Here is a 16413-nt window from a genome sequence, read left to right as displayed (position 1 = left end):
TTTATTGCTGAGTAATATCCCATTGTATACATGTGCCACATCTTCTTTATCCATTCATCTGTCGATGGACACTTAGGTTGCTTCCATGTCCTGGCCATTGTAAATAGAGCTGCAATGAACATTGTGGTACATGACTCTTTTTGAATTACAGTTTTCTCAGGGTATATGCCCAGTAATGGGATTGCTGGGTCATATGGTAGTTCTATTTTTAGTTTTTTAAGGAACCTCCATACTGTTCTCCATAGTGCGTGTATCAATTTACATTCCCACCAACAGTGCAAGAGTGTTCCCTTTTCTCCACACCTTCTCCAGCGTTTACTGTTTGTAGATGTTTTGATGATGGCCATGCTGACTGGTGTGAGGTGATACCTCATTGTAGTTTTGATTTGCATTTCTCTAATTATTAGAGAGGTTGAGCATCCTTTCCTCTCCTTGTAGGCAATCTATATCTTCTTTGGAGAAATGTCGATTTAGGTCTTCTGCCCATTTTTGGATTGGGTTGTTTGTTTTTTTGATAATGAGCTGCATGAGCTGCTTGTAAATTTTGGAGATTAATCCTATGTCAGTTGCTTCATTTGCAAATATTTTCTCCCATTCTGAGGGTTGTCTTTTTGTCTTGTTTATGTTTTCCTTTGCTGTGCAAAAGCTTTTAAGTTGCATTAGGTCCCATTTGTTTGTTTTTGTTTTTATTCCCATTTCTCTAGGAGGTAGTTCAAAAAGGATTTTGCTGTGATTTATGTCGTAGAGTATTCTGCCTATGTTTTCCTCTAAGAGTTTTAGAGTGTCTGGCCTTACATTTAGGTCTTTAATCCATTTTGAGTTTATTTTTGTGTATGGTGTTAGGAAGTATTCAAATTTCATAATTTTCCGTGTAGCTCTCCAGTTTTCCCAGCACCACTTACTGAAGAGGCTGCCTTTTCTCCAATGTATATTCTTGCCTCCTTTATCAAAAATAAGGTGACCATATGTGCATGGGTTTACCTCTGGGCTTTCTATCCTGTTCCATTGATCTATATTTCTGTTTTAGTGCCAGTACCATACTGTCTTGATTACTGTAGCTTTGTAGTGTAGTCTGAAGTCTGGGAGCCTCATTCCTCCAGCTCTGTTTTTCTTTCTCAAGATTGCTTTGGCTACTTGGGGTTTTTTTGTTTTTCCATACAAATTGTGAAATTATTTGTTCTAGTTCTGTGAAAAATGTCATGGGTAGTTTGATAGGGATTGCATTGAATCTGTAGATTGCTTTGGGTAGTAGAGTCATTTTTACAATGTTGATTCGTCCAATTCAAGAACATGGTATATCTCTCTATCTGTTTGTAACATCTTTAATTTCCTTCATCAGGGTCTTACAGTTTTCTGCATACAGGTCTTTTGTCTCCTGTGGTAGGAGTATTCCTAGGTATTTTACTCTTTTTGTTGCAATGGTAAATGGGAGTGTTTCCTTAATTTCTCTTTCAGATTTTTTATCATTAGTGTATAGGAATGCAAGAGATTTCTGTGCATTAATTTTGTATCCTGCTACTTTACCAAATTCATTGATTAGCTCTAGTAGTTTTCTGGTAGCATCTTTAGGATTCTCTATGTATAGTATCATGTCATCTGCAAACAGTGACAGCTTTACTTCTTTTCTGATTAGGATTCCTTTTATTTCTTTTTTCTTCTCTGATTGCTGTGGGTAAAACTTCCAAAACTATATTGAATAATAGTGGTGAGAGTGGACAGCCTTGTCTTGTTCCTGATCTTGGTGGAAATGGTTTCAGTTTTTCACCATTGAGAACGATGTTGGCTGTGGGTTTGTCATATATGGCCTTTATTATGTTGAGGTAAATTCCCTCTATGCCTACTTTCTGGAGGGTTTTATCATAAATGGGTGTTGAATTTTGTCGAAAGCTTTTTCTCCATCTATTGAGATGATCATATGGTTTTTCCCCTTCAGTTCATTAATATGGTTTATCACATTGATTGATTTGCGTATATTGAAGAATCCTTACATTCCTGGGATAAACCCCAATTGATTACAGTGTATGATCTTTTAATGTGCTGTTGGATTCTGCTTGCTAGTATTTTGTTGAGGATTTTTGCTTCTATGTTCATCAGTGATATTGGCCTGTAGTTTTCTTTTTTTGTGACATCTTTGTCTGGTTTTGGTATCAGGGTGATGGTGGCCTCGTAGAATGAGTTTGGGGGTCTTCCTCCCTCTGGTATATTTTGGAAGAGTTTGAGAAGGATAGGCGTTTGCTCTTCTCTAAATGTTTGATAGAATTCTCCTGTGAAGCCATCTGGTCCTGGGCTTTTGTTTGTTGGAAGATTTTTACTCACAATTTCAATTTCAGTGCCTATGTTTGGTCTGTTTATATTTTCTATTTATTCCTTGTTCAGTCTTGGAAGATTATGCTTTTCTAAGAATTTGTCCATTTCTTCCAGGTTGTCCATTTTATTGGCATAGAGTTGCTTGTAGTAATCTCTCATGATCTTTTATATTTCTGCAGTGTATGTTGTTACTTCTCCTTTTTCATTTCTAATTGTATTGATTTGAGTCTTCTCCCTTTATTTCTTGATGAGTCGAGCTAATGTTTTATCATTTTTTTCTTATCTTCTGAGAGAACCAGCTTCTAGTTTTATTGATCTTTGCTATTGTTTCCTTCATTTCTCTTTCATTTATTTCTGATTGGATCTTCATGATTTCTTTTCTTCTGCTAACTTTGTTTTTTTTTTGTTCTTCTTTCTCTAATTGCTTTAGGTGTAAGGTTAGGTTGTTTATTTGAGATGTTTCTTGTTTCTTGACTTAGGATTGATTGTATTGCTATAAACTTCCCTCTTAGAACTGCTTTTGCTGCATCCTATAGGTTTTGGGTCGTCTTGTTTTCATTGTCATTTGTTTCTAGGTATTTTTTTAACTTCCTCTTTGATTTCTTCAGTGATCTCTTGGTTATTTAGTAGTGTATGGTTTCGCCTCCGTGTGTTTGTATTTTGTACAGTTTTTATCCTGTTAATGATATCTAGTCTCATAGCGTTGTGGTTGGAAAATATACTTTATATGATTTCAATTTTCTTAAATTTACCAGGGCTTGATTTGTGACCCAAGATATGATCTATCTTGGAGAATGTTCCATGAGCACTTGAGCAGAAAGTGTATTCAGTTGTTTTTAGATGGAATGTCCTATAAATATCAATGAAGTCCTTCTTGTTTAATGTGTCATTTAAAGCATGTGTTTCCTTCTTTATTTTAATTTTGGATGATCTGTCCATTGGTGAAAGTGGGGTGTTAAAGTCCCCTACTATGACTGTGTTACTGTTGATTTCCCATTTTATGGCTGTTAGTATTTGCCTTATATATTGAGGTCCTCCTATTTTGGGTGCATAAATATTTACAATTGTTATATCTTCTTCTTGGTTTGATCCCTTGATCATTATGTAGTGTCCTTCTTTGTCTCTTGTAATAGTCTTTGCTTTAAAGTCTATTTTGTCTGATATGAGAATTGCTACTCCAGCTTTCTTTTGATTTCCATTTGAATGGGATATCTTTTTCCATCCCCTCACTTTCAGTCTGTATGTGTCCCTAGGTCTGAAGTGGGTCTCTTCTAGACAGTAGATATACGGGTCTTGTTTTTTTTTTTGATCCATTTATCCAGTCTGTGTCTTTTGGTTGGAGCATTTAATCCAGTTACATTTAAGGTAGTTATCGATATGTGTGTTTCTATTACCATTTTCTTAATTGTTTGGGGTTTGTTATTGTAGGTCTTTTCCTTCTCTTGTGTTTCCTGCCTAGAGAAGTTCCTTTAGCATTTGTTGTAAAGCTGGTTTGGTGGTGGTGAATTCTGTTAGCTTTTGCTTGTCTGTAAAGATTTTAATTTCTCAGTTGAATCTGAATGAGATCCTTGCTGGGTGGAGTAATCTTGGTTGTAGGTTTTTCTCTTTCATCACTTTAAATATGTCTTGCCACTCCCTTGTGGCTTGCAGAGTTCCTGCTGAAAGATCAGCTGTTAACCTTATGAGGATTCCCTTTTATGTTATTTGCTGCTTTTCCCTTGCTGCTTTTTTTTTTTTTTTTTTTTTTTTTAAATTAATTAATTAATTTATTTATTCATTTATTTATGGCTGTGTTGGGTCTTCGTTTCTGTGTGAGGGCTTTCTCTAGTTGCGGCAAGTGGGGGCCACTCCTCATCGCGGTGCGCGGGCCTCTCACTATCGCGGCCTCTCATTGCGGAGCACAGGCTCCAGGCGCGCAGGCTCAGTATTTGTGGCTCACGGGGCTAGTTGCTCCACGGCATGTGGGATCTTCCCAGACCAGGGCTCGAACCCGTGTCCCCTGCGTTGGCAGGCAGATTCTCAACCACTGCGCCACCAGGGAAGCCCTCCCTTGCTGCTTTTTAATATTTTTTCTTTGTATTTTATTTTGATAGTTTAATTATTATGTGTGTTGGCGTGTTTCTCCTTGAATTTTTCCTGTATGGGACTCTGTGCTTCCTGGACTTGATTGACTATTTCCTTTCCCATATTAGGGAAGTTTTCAACTCTAATCTTCAAGTATTTTCTCAGTCACTTTTTTTTTCTCTTCTTCTTCTGGGACCCCTATAATTTGAATGTTGGTGAGTTTAACATTGTCCCCGAGGTCTCTGAGACTGTCCTCAATTGTTTTCATTCTTTTTTCTTTATTCTACTCTGTGGTAGTTATTTCCACTATTTTATCTTCCAGGTCACTTATCCATTCTTCTGCCTCAGTTATTCTGCTATTGATTCCTTCTAGAGAATTTTTAATTTTATTTATTGTGTTGTTCATCATTGTTTGTTTGCTCTTTAGTTCTTCTAGGTCCTTGTGAAACATTTCTTGCATTTTCTCCATTCTATTTCCAAGATTTTGGATCTTTTTTACTATCATTACTCTGACTTCTTTTTCAGGTAGACTGCCTATTTCCTCTTCATTTGTTTGGTTTGTTGGGTTTTTACCTTGCTCCTTCATCTTCTGTGTATGTCTCTGTCTTTTCATTTTGCTTAAGTTACTGTGTTTGTGGTCTCCTTTTTGCCGCCTTCAGGTTCGTAGCTCCCCTTGTTTTTGGTGTCTGCCCCCAGTGGGTAAGTTTGGTTCAGTGGGTTTTGTAGGCTTCCTGGTGGAGGGGACTGGTGTCTGTGTTCTGGTGGATGAGGTTGTACCTTGTCTTTCTGGTGGGCAGGACCATATCCGATGGTGTGTGTTGGGGTGTCTGTGAACTTGTTATGATTTTAGGCAGCCTCTCTGCTAATGGGTGTGGTTGTGTTCCTGTCTTGCTAGTTGTTTGGAATAGTTTGTCCAACACTGTAGCTTGCTGGTTGTTGAGTGGAGCTGGGTCTTAGCATTGAGATGGAGATCTCTGAGGAAGATTTTGCTGTTTGATATTATGTGGGGCCGGGTGGTCTCTGGTGGACCAATATCCTGAACTCAGCTCTCCCACCTCAGTGGCTCAGGCCTGACACCCAGACAGAGCACCAAGATGCTGTCAACCACACGGCTGAGAAGAAAAGGGAGAAAAATTAAGAAAGAAAGAAAGAAAAATAAAGTTATTAAAATAAAAATAAAACAAATATTGTTAAAAATAAAAGAGTAATAAAAGAAAGAAGGAAAGAAGAGAGCAACCAAACCAAAAAACAAATCCACCAATGATAACAAGCACTAAAAACTATACTAAAAACAAACAAACAAAACAAAAATAAGTGGACAGACAGAACCCTAAGACAAATGGTAAAAACAAAGGTATACAGACAAAATTAGACAAAGAAGCATACACATACACACTCACAAAAGGAGAAAAGGGAAAAGTATATATATATATATATATATATATATTTTAAAAAAGGAAGAGAGCAACCAAATCAATAAACAAATCTACCAGTGATAATAAGCTCTAAGTACTAAACTAAGATAAACATAAAACCAGAAACAAATTAGATAGAGAAAGCAAACCCCAAGTCTACAATTGCTCCCAAAGTCTACCACCTCAGTTTTGGGATGATTCATTGTCTGTCCATGTATTCCACAGATGCAGGGTACATCAATTTAATTGTGGACATTTAATCTGCTGCTCTTGTGGCTACATGGAGAGATTTCCCTTTCTCTTCTTTGTTTGCACAGCTCCCGGGGTTCAGCTTTGGAGTTGGCCCCGCCTCTGCTTTTAGGTCGCCTGAGGGCATCTGTTCCCCGTCCAGACAGGACGGGGTTAAAGTAGCAGCCGATTAGGGGGCTCTGGCTCACTCTGGCCAGGGGGAGAGAGGGGTACGGAGTGCGGGGCGAGCCTGTGGCAGCAGAGGCTGGCGTGATGTTGCAACAGCCTGAGGCACGATGTGTGTTCTCCTGGGGAAGTTGTCCCTGGATCACGGGCCCCTGGCAGTGGAGGGCTGCACAGGCTCCAGGAGGGTAGGTGTGGAGAGTGACCTGTGCTTGCACACAGGCTTCTTGGTGGCGGCAGCAGCAGCCTTAGTGTCTCATGCCCGTCTCTGGTGTCCGTGCTGATAGTCACTGCTCATGCCCGTCTCTGGAGCTTGTTTAGGTGGTGCTGTGAATCCCCGCTCCTCGCACACCCTGAAACAATGGTCTCTTGCCTCTTCAGCAGTTACAGACTTTCCCGGACTCCTTACCGGCTAGCTGTGTCACACTAGCCCCCCTCAGGCTGTGTTCATGCAGCCAACCCCAGTCCTCTCCCTCTTAGGTCCTTATTATTATGTGTCAGACAGAGTGCCAGGGCTTTCCTGAAATGATAATAGCTACCTTTTAACAAGCACCTACTGTGTGTCAGACACTTTTCTGTTCATGATCTCACTTAATCTGCACAATGACTCTTTGAGTTTGGCATTATTATGTCCAGTTTTAAATTAGGCAACAGAAGCTCAGAAGAGTTAAGTGACTTGCCCAGAGTGGCATAGCTTGTACAGAACTGAGATTTGAATCTAGTTCTGTCTGACTTTGAAGCTGGTGCTCATTATACTACACAGATGCTCCTCAGTGTCAACTCCTCAGAATCTTTGTCCCAGGAAACACTCTAGGGAAAAAGAATTTCTTGATTGTATTAGTCCAGATAGGATAGGATAAATATTGTAATAAACAACCCCCAAATCTCAGTGGTTTAATGCAGTCAACAATTATTTTTTATCCATGTCACAGTCAATGCTGCTTGGAAGGAGTGGGTGTGGGCTGGGCTGGGAGGCTCTGATCTACAGAGACATCCAGTGACCCGTGCTCATTTCGTAGTGTGGCTTGGCCACCTTTATGTCCCTGGAGCCCTTTACTGGGCCCTCTGCATTCTGCCGAGAGGTGAGGGAAAAGCGAGAAGGTGGAGGAGTCACACCCATTCTTACCTGTCTCAGCCTGGAGGGGACACACATCACTTCTGCTCATATTCCAAATGTAAGTACTGACCACCCCATTGCAAGGGAGCCTGGGTGATGTAATTTGGTGGGGGGCCTTTAAGAAGAGGAAATGGGTTTGGCGAGCATCTGTACAGTCTTTGCCACACAGATCTGATATGCTATAGTGCAATTCCCCAAAGTATCAAATCTGCTAATTATAGCTTGTGACCTTGGATGAAGTTACTTAAACTCTCTGTGGCTCAGTTACTTTACCTCTAGAATGACGAGAACAGTAGCATCTATCTTATGTGATGAGGGTTACATGAGGATTAATACATGTGAATCACTTAGCTCAGAGCCTAGCACACAGTAAGCATTTGATAAATGGCATCCAGTGGCAAACTCTATTTCCTCCATCTTTTAGAGGCCATAATGCACATTAGTATATTGGACGTTCTGAGAAGTCTCAAAGTAGAAACATTTTTTATTTTTAAGTTTGGGTAACCCAGCCTTTCACAAGCAGATTTCTCCTCAGAGCCACCTTTCAGCATTGAGGGGAACTGGCATTCTCTGAAACGTGCTTTGGGAAACTCCACTCTCCTTCCAGTGAGCGACTCCAATGAGCAGTGTCAGTGCTTTGAGGATATTTCCATTTGGTGTTATTGATACTTTCTTTCTTATTCATTATCTCCTATTTGGAGCAGGGGTGAAGGGAGGTTCTTTTTTAAAATGCCAGCCTGTGTCAGCTGGGCTGCTGGGGACTGGGAAAGAGCCATTGTGTTTTTGTGGGAGCTGGGGCTTTCTAAGAAGAGGAGCAGAAACTGGGCTGGTGGCTCTGGTGGCTGTAGGATAAACAAGCCGATGGATGTCCAGATGGACCAAGTCAGCCCCCACTCTAACCTTCCAGGTCAAAGTTCAGAGGATCCAATCTCAAGAATGCCATGGATCACTCCAATGATTCTATTCCCCTCTTAAATCTGTGAGTGGATATGGGAAAAAATTCTCTGATTATCTAATAAAGACCAGCCATGAACAGTGGTCTTGGGCAGTTCATAAACAACCACAGTCCTGATTCTCAGGAAGGAGCCACTGCCTCTGAAACACTTTGCCCCCTGCTCACCTTTTCTCAAGATTCCAGACCCTCCTCCTTGATCCCATCTCTCTGGCCTCTTCTCTTGCCTGCTGGCCCAGGGAAGGAGCTCCTTTCATCACACCTGAAAGCAGGGGTGACTTGGAGCAGCTTCAGGTCTACTGATGCTGCGGTAAGCTGCCACCTGCCCACCATGCCACCCCCAATGAAAATATAATCCAAATAAAGTACCTTTAAGCAGATGCAGCCTCCAGGCAAACTCCCCTGCTCCCGTAACACACATTTCAGATCACTGTCCCTAAACCCCTGATGCATAAAAATGGCTAGAACTTTGTTCCTTGCCTCCTTCCTCTCCTCCCTCCTCACCATCCCTTGGGATTTTCTTGACTGGTAATTATCAGAAAGCAGACATGCTTAGGTCAATGAACATGCACGCTTCTCCATCTGAGGGCTCTCAGGGCTGTGCCTCATGCCCACAACAGCCAGCGCCTCTGCATCTCCCTGCAAGAGTGCTTCCTTTAGCATCTCAACACATGGCACTGGATGGGAGGGGGAGAAGAGGAAGCAGGTGGTATTCTCGCTGGGGGAGGCTAAGGTAAGCTCCCCAGAGCAGAAGCCATATCTTACACCCCTTCTGAAACCTCTCTTCCACCCCCTGCACCTGGCACGAGGTGGGCAGGAGGCTGAAAGCAGGAAGAATTCACTTCATCCCTGCTGGGAGACTGATGCCCTTGCCGTTGCCACTGTCAGCACTAAATTGTCAGAAGCCCCACAGTGGCAGCTCTGGCTCCTCCCTTCACATGCGCTCACAACCCTGTGCTGAGTTAGAAGCCTCACCAGGCTGGCTGGGTCAGCCTGCAAGCTCCTCAGACCCCGAGCCTGGAAGGGACCTGAAGAAAGAAGTTTGTCTGGTTTTGTTCTGTGTAGAAATGGATGGGTGATTCAAGTAACCACGTGCCGGCCCCAGGAAAAATCACAGGACACATTAAAATACATCACAACCCATCTAACCACAATGCACACACACATACACACACACAATTTAGTGAGCAACTACTGTGTGCAAGTTAATGAGAGCATTCAAAGTGGCTGAGAATAGCCAGGGAGGGTTGATATACCAATATGTCAACTAAAAGTAAGATGTAGCTTGTTGGAAAATGGAATTTACTTTAGAGGAATTGCCAAGAACCTAATAGAATCTCCGTTCAAGGAATTTATTATTATTTTTAAATTTTTTAACATCTTTATTGGAGTATAATTGCTTTACAGTGGTGTGTTAGTTTCTGCTTTATAACAAAATGAATCAGCTATACATATACATATATATTTTAAAAGCAGCTTGACATACTGCAAAAAACAAGTTGTGGGTTCTTGTGTGGGTTTCTCTGCTTACAAGCTGGGTAGTCCTGGGAAAGTTATTTAAATTCTCAGAGTCTTAGTTTCATTATCTGCAAAATGGTGATGATAGTAATTTCTTCCTGTGGGATAAAAGTGTGATAATGTATGTGTTATTGCAGCGAAAGGAGAATGCACACCATGAGGAATCATGTGATGCTTCAGGATTTGGACTTCAGTGATTTTAGAGAGGGTTTAAAGAAGCGGGGATTTGCTCTGGATTGGATGCTGTCAGGAATCAAGAGTAATTCTATAATTGAATATCTCAATAAATCTTATCTAAAAAGAGGGAAGATTAGAGCAAGATAAAGATGTAATTAAAGAAGCAGCAGTCACTCGTATTAGCCAGAATTGGGTGGGGGGGAGGTAGAGTTTGGTCATTGCTATGATTTACATAATGTTCATATTTTGTCTCTGTTCAGATCTGATTACACAGTGGCCTTTTCAATCTCATGCTCTCCTGCTGAGCTATTTCGGCCCCCACAGTGGTCTTTCTTGATTTTGATTCATCATGGTCACAGAGTGGCCTTGTCTGATTTTGATGTTCTGTGAGATTGTTTAGCAGGAGAACAGCAGGGCCCAGCTGATAGTACCAGGCTGGGTCTTAGCTGTGAGGGGCTGTTTGTTTTTTTCTTAGTGCCTCCCTTATAGCCAAGGGCAGACGAAGTTGGGTTGCTGAACATTAATCAATGATAACCAGGTTTTCACTTTTGCCAAGATTTTGCTGATCAGGAGGTTGTCTGGAGAATGTAGTCTGTAGCAAGACTAGTGTTAGTCTACTCTGCTTCAGGATGAGTTGTTGAGTCCTCCAATGTGACAATGGTCGTACAGTAGCATTTCTAACTCTCTCCAGGCTACATCAGCCAACTGTAATACTAACAATTATCAGAAACACAATGATGATTAGTCTAGGAAACAAGTGGCTTTTATTCTCCCAGCTCTTTTACTTATCTCGTAGTGTATTGGCATAGCAAGAAGTATTTGCTATAGTGTAAAATTCCCCTTGAGTAGTCAAGAGAGAAATCAAGGGTAATGTGATTATTTATAACAGCCCTGGCTACTGAATTTTGACTAGGTTGTTGGGCTTTCAGAGTCAAGCTTATATTATTTAAGATTTTTTCTAGGGTCAGAGACAAGTTTTGGATCATCTTTGCCAATTCTATTATTTCTAATGTGGGAATAACAGCTCTAATAGTATACATGAAGAGGCAATCAGTTATCCCTTCTGGGAGTTCTCCAAAGTAGCTTGCATATGCCTCATTTTGGAGGTGATTGGGTAATCTGGGGGTAATTTAAAAATTAGTTCTAGAGAAACATGATCCTCTGGGGGAGTGGTAATTTTAAATCTCTAAAAATTATCCTGAATATACAAGATGAGTTAGTGTGATTTCTGATGTCCACATATGAAGTAGTACCCTAATGGGGCACAGACTGTATTGGGAGCAAAAGAAACATTTGTGACAATAGCAGTGAGCCCATTTTGTATCCTTCTAAGTTAATACAGTTTTTTTTTTTTTGAGTCGGATTGAGCAGTTCTTGCAAAGCAGGCTGAAGCGTCTCTGAAGGTGTTTATAGGATATAGAGAATTTCCTGACAGAAGGAAGCAATTGTAGGTTTTACCTTCTTCAAGTAAATGCAGGAGGCTGACTGGGTTTCAAGTGTCACAGCCACAGAGAGTGTGACAGGGAAAGCAGTATTTCCTAGGAGGTTATGCCTTTTTTCTCGATGAGAGAGTTTGCACAGCATGGGGAACCACTGAGTTTAGTGAAGAGCTAAACTAAGCTAATTGAAATTTTGACATGTTTTGCTATTGCTGTTATAGCTCTTAGACAAGGTTCTATGCCTCAGCTACTGGATCTAATGAAAGACCAAATTAAGCAATATACCTCTGACCATTCCCGTGGAATTAAGCTATTACATACCCCTAGTGCCTATCCAGAAACTTTATGAACAAAAAGGGAAAATGGGTTTGTCAATCTAGAATCCCGGAAAAATCTTTTGACAGACAGATATTGTATCAGTCTTTGTGCTTAAATATTAGTATGTTTATTTTAACTTGAAAGTTGTTCAACATGGAAAGATATCTACATTTGCATATTTTACATATCTGGAAGATAAACTCTACTTTTAATTTTTCAGGTTATTTATAATACTAAGTTTGGGAGACAAAGTTCTCATGATAGTTTGACAAAAGTTGGAGAAAATTAGACAAACCTAATTATTCTTATTATCCTTTCTTTTATAGGATGAATGGGCAAATCTTTTTGTTACTTAATGCTCATTTTAGGAAACCCAAAGGTTGTTTAGACGTAAAAGACATTTTAATAGTTTTATCATTCTGCACTTGGGTAGGCAAAATTAAGAATAGTTGTTAGAAGGGACTAGTTATAAGTCATAAATATCTAAAGCCAAAAATATTTATAGTTAGCATGGTAAAATTACCCAGTGATAAACAACAACATCTATTAGACAATTAACTTTTTTAAAAAAATAAGGAATCTTTAACAAATGATTTAACACTATGTCACAAAGCTCAGAGAGTTAACAATAAGTTGGGGACAAAAAGGAACCTCTACTAATTTGGGCACAGAAAAACTTAGTCATTCTACAAAAAAAAGAAAGACCCAAATTCTAATTTTACTCCTTTGATACATTATTCATGCAACAATTTGTAATAAAGAATTTATTAATACACCTTTATATATTTGCACTTATGCATATACAGATATATAAATATGAAAATATGTAATAATCTCAAGCTTTTAACTATTGCTTTAAATATAATTAACTTAGTGTGTTAAATAAAACATATCATTTAAAATAGCTATGAATGCTTCTTTATTTTTTAAATTTTTATTGAAGTATAGTTGCTTTACAATACTGTGTTAATTTATACTGTACAGCAAAGTGAATCAGCCATATGTGCACATATATCCTCTCTATTTTGGATTTCCTTCTCATTTAGGTGATCACAGAGCACTGAGTAGAGTTTCCTGTGCTATACAGTAGGTTCTCATTTGTTATCTATTTTATACATAGTATCAATAGTGTATATATGTCAATCCCAGTCTCCTAATTCATCCCACCCCACTCCCTTCAACCTTGGTATCCATACTTTTGTTCTCTATGTCTCTGTCTCTATTTCTGCTTTGTAAATAAGATGGTCTATACTAATTTTTCAGATTCCACATGTATGGTTTAATATACGATATTTGTTTTTCTCTTTCTGACTTCACTCTGTATGACAGTCTCTAGGTCCATCCACATCTCTACAAATGACCCAATTTTGTTCCTTTTTATGGCTGAGTAATATTCCATTGTATATATGTACCACATCTTCTTTATCTATTCCTCTGTCGGTGGACATTTAGGTTGCTTCCATGTCCTGGCTATTGGAGATAATGCTGCAATGAACACTGGGGTGCATGTGTCTTTTTTAAAAATGTAAATAATTAATTAATTAATTTTTGGTGCGTTGGGTCTTCACGGCTACCCGCAGGCTTTCTCTAGTTGCAGCGAGCGGGGGCTACTCTTCGTTGTGGTGTGTGGGCTTCTTATTGCTGTGGCTTCTCTTGTTGCAGACCACGGGCTCTAGGCTTGTGGCAGTAGTTGCAGCACATGGGCTCTGTAGGCGTGTTGTGGCATGGGGGATCTCGAGCACGGCTCAGTAGTTGTGGTGCACAGGCTTAGTTGCTCTGCGGCATGTGGGGTCTTCCTGGGCCAGGGCTTGAACCCGTGTCCCCTGCATTGGCAGGTGGATTCTTAACCACTGCACCACCAGGTAAGGCCCTCATGTGTCTTTTTGAGTTATGGTTTTCTCTGGGTATATGCCCAGTAGTGAGATTACTGTGTCATATGGTAGTTCTATTTTTAGTTTTTAATGGAATTTCCATACTGTTCTCCATAGTGACTGTATCAATTTACATTCCCACGAACAGTGCAAGAGGTTTCCCTTTTCTCCACACCCTCCTCAGCATTTATTGTTTGTAGATTTTTTGATGATGGCCATTCTGACCAGTGTGAGGTGATACCTCATTGTAGTTTTGATTTGCATTTCTCTAATAATTAGTGATGTTGAGCATCTTTTCAAGTGTTTGTTGGCCATCTGTATGTATTACAGCTTCTTTAAAAAGCAAAATAATATCCATTATCTTTTATACATCTATTTCTCTGTAATTACTGTACCAAGTATAACTAACCATTTATATTTTCTTATCTTTAATCAAAGTAGTGAACTTTTCTTTCCTGAAACATGAGAGAAAACTACAGAACATAAAATAAAAAGTTGTTTAGCTATGTTTGTCTCCATGAACAATTATTTCATATTTTAACAGTTTTAGAAGGCAAAAAAATGTACAAAATATCATCCAAAACTTTTGTATATTTTGTTAGTTGATTGCCATTAAAAATAAGAATATAACTATATTTGTATCTTTTTTTTTTTTCTTTTTGGAACTGTCCAGACAGCCAAAGATTATTTACAATGAACTTGGGTCTAAGGTTTTAAAATTAGCTAAGTATCTGAAAATTACAACTTAGCTAACACACTGAATTCTTTCAATATACAGCATTTTAAGAATTTCACAAACAAAGTTTTGAGAAGTTTTTTTTTATTCTGTTTAGTTGAATACAATTTTATACATATAATTTTAATTTAAACAAGTTATGGAAACAATACTAACTTGTTTAACTTATAAAACCAATGTAGAAAATTTAAGAAGTTTGAATTATGAGACATTTAAACCTGGTTTTGCATAAACCAAGATAGTGTGCTAAAGATATCAAATCATACCAAAATTCTTCTTTTATCTTGAAACTAAACCCTCTTCTCTTTTTTTTAACATCTTTATTAGAGTATAATTGCTTAACACACAGTGGTGTGTCAGTTTCTGCTTTATAACAAAGTGAATCAGTTATACATATGCACATGTCCCCATATCTCTTCCCTCTTGCTTCTCCCTCCCTCCCACCCTCCCTATCCCACTCCTCTAGGTAGTCACAAAGCACCGACCTGATCTCCATGTGCTATGCGGATGCATCCCACTAGCTATCAGTTTTACACTTGGTAGTGTATATATATGTCCATGCCACTCTCTCACCTTAAACCTTCTTCTTTTTTTAAAGCAATTAAATTTTTTTTCTTTTTTTAAAATTAATTAATTTATTTTTTGGCTGCATTGGGCCTTCTTTGCTGCACACGGGCTTTAGTTGCAGCAAGCGGGGGCTTTGTTGCAGTGTGCGGGCTTCTAATTTTGGTGGATTCTCTTGTTGTGGAGCATGGACTTTAGGCGCCCAGACTTCAGTAGTTGCGGCGCGTGGGCTCAGTAGTTGTGGTGCATGGGCTTAGTTGCTCCGCAGCATATGGGATCTTCCCGGATCAGGGTTCGAACCTGTCTCCCCTGCATTGGTAGGCAGATTCTTAACCACTGTGCCACCAGGGAAGTCCCTAAAGCCTCTTCTTATTTTCTTATAGCTATAGCAACAAGGTTATTATGCTTTTCAGTGCACACAGAAAGTAAGATGGTTTAATAAATTAAAATTTTCTTTTAGACAAATTTGAGTTTATTTGGACTAAATTATTCCTAGAGTGTATGCAAGACAACTAAATTGTTTTGTGATAAAATTAATATTTAAAGTTTCACAAGACAGGAAAAAGACAGTGGAACAGAAAAAAATATGAGAGGGTCAAATGTATAATGATCAACTGTAAAGGGCTAGTTATGTTTCCTCTGCAAGGAAAAGGAAGAAAGCTCACACGTAGAAATACAGATTTTGAGGTATACACACAAAAAAGAGAGTACGTATAGCTGGTTTTGACATAACATGGGCCCTTGATAAGTTTATCAAGCTGTATAATTAAAAACCCAGCATTTTTTAATCTTCCAAATATGGAAACCAAGGAGGTGATATTTCCTACGTTAAACAAACTGATCTCTCTTTTAGACAAAGAAGACAATCTCCTCCAGAGGGTTTCTTTTACTTTTTGCTCTAAAGTACCTCTCCGGTTTATGTCCAAAGCTCCCCAAAGGGACCACTGCAATTTTAAATCGTCCCTGGTGAAATTGTGCCAGTTAGGGGGCTAAGTGCACAAATTAGCATTATGGGGGGAAAACATGAAGGAAGAGGTGTTTAGCCTGGAAGTGGTGCATTTTTAGACTGAGAAAACCCCATGAGAACTCAACCATCTGTAAAGATGGTGGTGGTGAACTTTGTGCATCCAGAATTTGGCCAAAGGCCAATCACCACCAATGAGGGGTCAGACGAAAGCCCCTGATTCTGGGTAGATGAAACTAAAGGAAGCAGGTCTCAGGGACCCAAAGACAAGATTGAGAAATCTCTATAAGGCTTTGAAATGATAAACTGAGATAAAGTTTGTCAGAAGGACAATGGTCTGAGAAGACCTGAACTCCTCAGTCCCTGGGGCCAGCTCAAGGACAAGTTTATTGAATCTATACTGTCCTCTCCCTATAGATTGTTCCTCTTATAAACAAACAACATTAAAGACACTTAGACAAGCAGAGAGACTATAGGGGCATGTGTTAGAAGGCTAGAAAACAATTTTACCAGGGAACAATACAAATCCGAACAGATAACCAAAAATACCCCAAGGGATC

This window comes from Mesoplodon bidens (genome assembly GCF_964165515.1).
Source record: "Mesoplodon bidens genome assembly, chromosome: X".
In the NCBI taxonomy this organism is placed as follows: Eukaryota; Metazoa; Chordata; class Mammalia; order Artiodactyla; family Ziphiidae; genus Mesoplodon; species Mesoplodon bidens.
This window is presented reverse-complemented; position numbering follows the sequence as displayed.